A 6,434-nucleotide genomic window follows, 5' to 3' on the forward strand; every position below is an offset into this window, starting at 1 on the left:
TCATTTGATCTCAATAGCCCTATGAGGTAGGTGCAATTATCCCAATTTTATAGATAAGGAAACTGAGACAGAGAAGTTAAGTAACTTCACCAAGGTCCCCTAGATAGTAAGTGCTGTCTGAGACAAGATTTGAACTTAGGTCTATAAAAAGAGTTTGTGGTGATTGTGAACTTTCATATAGTCAAAATATTGTAAATAGTTATTTTTGTTCTTGATTTCTTTTTGCTTTTGTTAATAACTTGTTCATATCTACTAATTTTAATATTTATAGAATTATAGGGAAATAAGAGTAATGACTCTTGGGAAAGAAAGTTTCTCCAATGAGTGTTTGAGTCAATTAATTGCTGAGAAAGAGATTGCAAATAAGTAAGGAAATATCCAAACATATCCTTGGATCACTATGGAGCTTGGTCTACTCCACCTATATCCTGCAAGGCTGCTCATTGCTTTCTTACCTTGTACAGGGTGAACAGATGGGGCTGATTATCCAGTCAGGTGACTTGATAGTGTGAGTTGGGGGGAAGGGCAGATTGAAAGTGCATCACCTGTAATGTTACCAGGCTACTCTGCGGTGTTGTCACACACTGTAACAAGATCTTCTCCGTGTTAAGTCACACACTGTAATGAGATATTCCTACAAAAAGTCATCTGAAGAAGTCAGAAGCCGAGAAAAGGGTTGCTTGGGAGAAAGGAGTCCATTTTGTGACATGCCATTACCTGTCTATAAAAATCATGTTGGGGAGAGGGCAGTGGAAAGAGTACTGCCCTTCTAAAACCGAAATTTCAGACTGTTTAGACTGAACAGTTCCTAAACTACGCTCTCTAATGAGGCGGCGTAGCCTTTTACTGAGATTACTATTACCTAGACAACACGTTTGTAAACTTCAAGCTCAGAAGCTGCGGGTGGAGACAGGGATTGCCTGATGGGGAATTCTTCCAATCAGTCTTCAGTGTTACCTGTGAGCCTGAATCAGGGAGCGCGAACCATCCAATTGGAGCTGAAAGGGAGTGCCTGGGAGGCAGGGGGCAGTTGGGCAGGCGGGCGTGGGGGGGGGGGGAGCGCAAAAGGGAGAGGAACAGATGGGTTTTCCCACATGCATGACGCAGAGTCCATAGTTTCAGTTTGAAGCAACTGTTGGCAACAGGTTAACGTTTAAGGTAAATTAATTGCTTGATATGTTATGCTATTGTATCCAGTTTATTTTCTCCTACCCAAAAAGATGATAGCTGTTACGGCACCTTCCGAAGGGGAAATTTTCAAACAGTGAAAGTATCTATCTGTGTTATTGTTGCCACTGGGATGTCATCCTTAGAGGTAAACAGGTGCTGGGTGCTGGGGGAGGCTCTTACAGAATGAGCTAATGCCAACAAGGTGCCACAGATCTAAGCATTTTGGGTTAAAGTGTTAAATTGCAAAGTTAAATCACATTCAATCGGTGGACATCAGACTTAACAAGACAGCAAGATGCACTGGAAAGAGTGCTGAACTAGGAGTCTCAGGACCTTAGTTTAAATCCCTGGCTTTGCTGACTACTTTCTGTGTGACCTTTGACAAGTCCCTTAACTGTGCTGGACATCAACTGTAAAAGCGGTTTGGACTGGATGTTCCTTCTACTTCTACATCTACGATCCTATTAGGAAGTCTTATTACTAAAGAAAATGATGGATAACTCTCTTGGTTAAACTCATAGTAAAGGGGATTTCTGCCTTTGGATCCAGGGAGTTCATGACGTTCTATAATTCTTACATTGTCCTTTTTCATTCAATCAAAGAACCACAAATGGACTCTGAGAGGCCTTCTGGTCCATCCATTTTCTGTCTGTCAGGAGCATTGGGCAGATGGAAATCCATTTTTTTAAAGGTCTTGTTTTCTCTTAAGTCTCACTGCTATAGAATGTACTTTCACTTTATCGTTGTGAATCATGGGTACTGTGTGCCAACATATCTAACATTGTTTTGTATCAGATGTTACATGTTTATAATTGTTGAGGAAACTGTAAGCTTCTTAATATGTGAATTGTAAGCAACTGTGTGGTAGAGAAAGAGGAGAGGAGAAATAGTGGATGGTGTGAGTGGGGTATTCATTTAAATGGCTCAGGTTGTTTTTTCTGAGTAAGACCCTTTATAGCAATAATCTTTTTTTTTAAGTGCTACTTCCTCCTGTCAGACTTTGTAATGGAAAATAACTGTTCAGACTTTGAAGATCACCATCTAGAATATAGTAATAGCAACAAAAATAATGATTATTTGCATTAATATAGCACTTACCTTGTGCCAGGCACTGTGCTAAGCACTTTACGAATATTGTCATTATTACAAATATTCTGTGTGATACAGGAGCAAATACAGTGCTTGTGAGAAGAGAATTGATCCTATTTGCAAAGTAATTAGGTCACACAAGAGGGACAGATTCAATTCAACAAGCACTTATTATGTGCCAGGCACTGTGGTAGTCATTGGGGATACAAAAACAAAAGGCATCCCCTGCCTTCCAGGGGGTTGCTCTTTACTGGGGGAAATGACAGGGATACATACTGATGAGTCAAAATAAAATATATACAAAGGATTAGTGGAATTAAAAAGCAATATGAAGAACAGAAGAAACCAGGGACATCTTCCTGTAGGAGGTGACACTTAAGCCTTGAAGGGAGCTAGGGATTCCAAGAAGTGGAGATGAGGAGAGGGAGCATTTCTTGAAAGGGCTTTGCTCCTTATCTGCAACTGCTTTCCCTGTTTATAGCCCCCATGTTGACGTGCTTGCAGAAAGGATGTCCATGGCAGCCTGCGTGGAAAATTCTCCCAGGCTTATTTCAGGTTGACATCCTGTCTTTTAGCTACTCCCTGGCTTTTCTTGCTTTCCAGTTTGAGAATATTATGATATAGATATTCTTTATTTCCAGTGTCATGAGCTTCCAGGGAACAAATCAAGTCAAACAGAATTTTTTTAAAGTGTTACCAGCTGAAAGACATAAATGTGGGAAACGAAATGAATGATTCTGTTCTGATTGGGAATGTAAAGGAAGTAATGGGTTAAAAAAGTTGTCTTGTTGCCTTTTGTTTTAACATCACAACCATTTCTGTTTGGAGTCCCTTTCCATAGCACTGAACCCTCTCTTCAACAGATTGATAACAACTAATAAGGTGACTACATCTGACTATTATATATAGCATTCTGTTCTCTGCTGAAAGGAGGTAGATATATTTTATTATCTGTTCTTAGGGATCAACATTGGCTATTATAATTACTCCAAGTCTTTCTCCTTCTCCTCCTCCTCCTTCTTCTACTTCTTTTCCTTCTTCTTCTCTTTCTTCTCTTCCTTCTTCTCCTCCTTCTCCTCCTCTGTCTTCAGCATTTTCAGAAAATGTATATTACTGTTGTCATTGTATGTATTATTCTTCTGATCCTGCCTCCTTCACTCTTAAATTCACATACCTCTCCTTGTGTTTCTCTGAATTTCCCATTTCTCTTTTCTTTGCAATACTATTCCATTACATCATAGACCACAGTTTGTTCAGCCACTAGATAGACAGATCTGATTTGAACATCCATCTGGTGGTGTCACCCTCAACTCTGACTTCAGAGGAGGCTCTGCCCACATAAAAGCCATATGGGCACTCAGGATGATCTCAAACCCTCAAGCTAGGTTTGCACTGGGCTTATTCTTGCCAACTTTGGTGGGAACTTTTACATGTGAAGAGCTACACTGTAACCTCTGTGATGCCTCACTTTATGTAACAAATGTATTTCTGAAAAGCTGCCAGTTTACCTAGATGCCTAAAGATTTAGAGCAGGAAAGGACTTTAGAGATAATCTATTCTAATAAAAAAAATGAAATAGGAACTAAGAGAAAGCAAAACTTCACTTCTGGGTCCCACAAGGTCTTCTTGTACTGTTCACTCTTTTCCATGTGGAAGGAGAGGGAATACTATGATGCTGGATGGATGGCCTGAAAATTTTCTTTCTTTTTTTTTTTTTAATTAAAAACTATGCTTTCTTTCAAATTCACAGAACAAATTTGCAGCATAACTGGGTCTCAAACTCACATTTTTTTGGCTTCTAGGCCAGAATTCTTTCTGAAATACCAAGATGCATGCAAATATAGTCAGATTTTTAATGAACTAGGAGATCTATGCCTGTCAGCCCCCGATATCCATATACCATATCCCTGAGTAGCATCATGGGTACTTTTGGTGCCTGGAAAAGTCAACATCCAGGAATAGGTTAGTAGGGGTGGTTGTGGGTAGTGTTGAGTGGCCCAATTTACAGATGGTCTGTAGTAAATGTTAGACCAGTGGAGGATGGCAAAAGGGTGATGCACACACTTATCATATAACTTTACCGCTAGTATTGAGTGTCATTGGCATCAAATACTGGCATTGTGGTATTGACCTTTGCCTGTTAACCCTTCTGGTTTCTTTGGGAAGTGTCACTTATGGCATTTTAGGGTTGTAGGTTAAAGGCTGAATATTGAAGTGAGTATAAGGTAAATTTCCTTGTATTGTATGTGACTGATTGTATTGATTATTAGCTGTGAAAGAGCAGCTATTAGTGCAGGTGTACAGCTTTACCTACACCAATGTCTGGAGAAGACCAAAGGAAGGAATTTCAACTTGGATGGGTCTAACACAGCCCATGGAATGGGTTTGAAAATTTGGGGCTACATCTGCCCTGAGGAACGTCAACTGATTTGCTTCAATAACCATTTATTAAACATATATAATATACCAGATGCTTTGTTGGGCCCAGGGGTTACAAAGACAAAAATGAAAAGGTCCTTGTTCTTGCAGGAAGTTATAATCTACTGAAAGAGTTTACATTCAAGATAGTGAGTAATTGGCAGACCTTCGCCTACTCAAAGCAGTGTAGTCACTCAAACTAGTTAATTCAGGACCAACAGACCTCCCTCCCAACTTGTTTCCATCAATAATCAAATATGTGCCTGCCAAATTTTTGCTTTCCTGAATGTGATTATCTCTTTAGTTTGCTAATATTCTGTCTCTTTAAGATCAAGATCTGTCAGATTTCCCTGGTTGGGAACAAACTGTGTTTTCCTGGCAAATGCCTTTGGGACCCAGGCCAGAGAAGAGGAACACAGTGACATAGAGGGAGATGTAACTACTTAAAATAGGTTGGACCTGCTGTGATCCCCAGTAGACATCCAATCTGATGAGAACTCTTTATCCCACAAGACTCTAAGCCCTTTTAAACCTGGGAATATTTTGCTACAGCTTCTCTTTATTTCAAACACAATAAGATCCTAGGACACAAATCCAAAAAAACAACTTTCTAAAGCATTATACACATTTAATTATTGGGGATTGGAATTGTTCTGTATAGACTGGACCTTAATGTTCTAAGGGGAATATCAATCTTACTTGAATTTCCACATGGTCCTACCAACTTCTACTGAAGAGGTGTCTTGAATATAGGTTAGCAAGTACTAAATCACTTCCAGGTCCCACAAGGAGTATTGTACAGCTCACTTTCTCCCATGTGAAAGGGGAGGGCATATGTCAATGCTGGATGGATGGCCTGAGAGTTTTTGGTCTGAAACTATGATTTCATTAGTTAGTTACTCAATAGACATTAAGTGCCTATTAGGTGCCAGGCAGTTCTGGGGATACAAAGAAAGGCAAAAGACAGTTCTTGTTCTTGGGAAGCACACAGCTTAATGAGAGAGACAACAAACAAGCAAGTATGCACGAACAAGATATCTACAGGGAAATAATCAATGGAGGGAAGGCATTAAAAAAAAGAGGAATCAGGAAAATCTTGTAGAAGGTAAGATTTTTGTTGGGATTTGAAGGAAGGCAGGAGGTGGAGATGAGGGAGAGAAATGAGGGACAGCCAGAGAAAATGCCTGGAGCTGACAAATGAAATATCATGTTTGAGGAACAGCAAGAAGTCCAGTGTCACTGAATCACTGAGTATGTGGAAGAGAGGTAAGAAGACTAGAAAGTGGGAGGGGCAGATTGTGAAGGGTTTTTAAAGCTCCACAGAGGATTTTTAATTTGATTCTGGACGTAATAGGGAGCCACATGGTCAGACCTCTGCTGTAGGAAGATCACTTTTATAGCTATATGAAGTATTAATTGAAGTGGGGACAGACTTGTGGCCAGGTGATCAATCAGCAGGCCATTGTGTGGTCCAGGTATGGGATTATGAGAGTCTGCATCAGGGTGGCGGCAGAATCAGAGGAGAAAAGGGAATATATGTGAGAGATGTTACAAAGGTAAACCAACAGAATTTGTCAGCAGATTAGATACGGGGAGTGGGTGCTGAAGAAGAGTCAAGAATGACATGTAAATTATGTCATTTGGTGACTGGAATTGTTCTGTATAGACTGGACCTTCTTTTCTTGAGTGAGATCACTTGTGCAAGTGGAGGACCCATTTCCAAAAACTGACAACAGTTTTGCTATGACATACCTTAC

The 6,434-nt window shown here is 40.0% G+C and overlaps 1 protein-coding gene across 5 annotated transcripts in view; it reads left to right on the forward strand.

Annotated features, from left to right (window-relative positions):
• Positions 1-1,072: 1,072 nt before the first annotated feature.
• Positions 1,073-6,434, forward strand: part of CAPSL (calcyphosine like) — a 39,328-nt gene continuing 33,966 nt past the window's right edge. For all 5 annotated transcript variants that reach the window (XR_003567720.1, XM_027846248.1, XM_027846245.1 and 2 more), the window contains exon 1: positions 1,073-1,158. The gene's annotated coding sequence lies outside the window, so the exon portion shown is untranslated. The remainder of the gene's footprint in view (positions 1,159-6,434) is intronic.

The sequence above is a fragment of the Vombatus ursinus genome, unplaced genomic scaffold (genome assembly GCF_900497805.2).
Source record: "Vombatus ursinus unplaced genomic scaffold, bare-nosed wombat genome assembly UNPS02015106.1, whole genome shotgun sequence".
NCBI lineage: Eukaryota > Metazoa > Chordata > Mammalia > Diprotodontia > Vombatidae > Vombatus > Vombatus ursinus.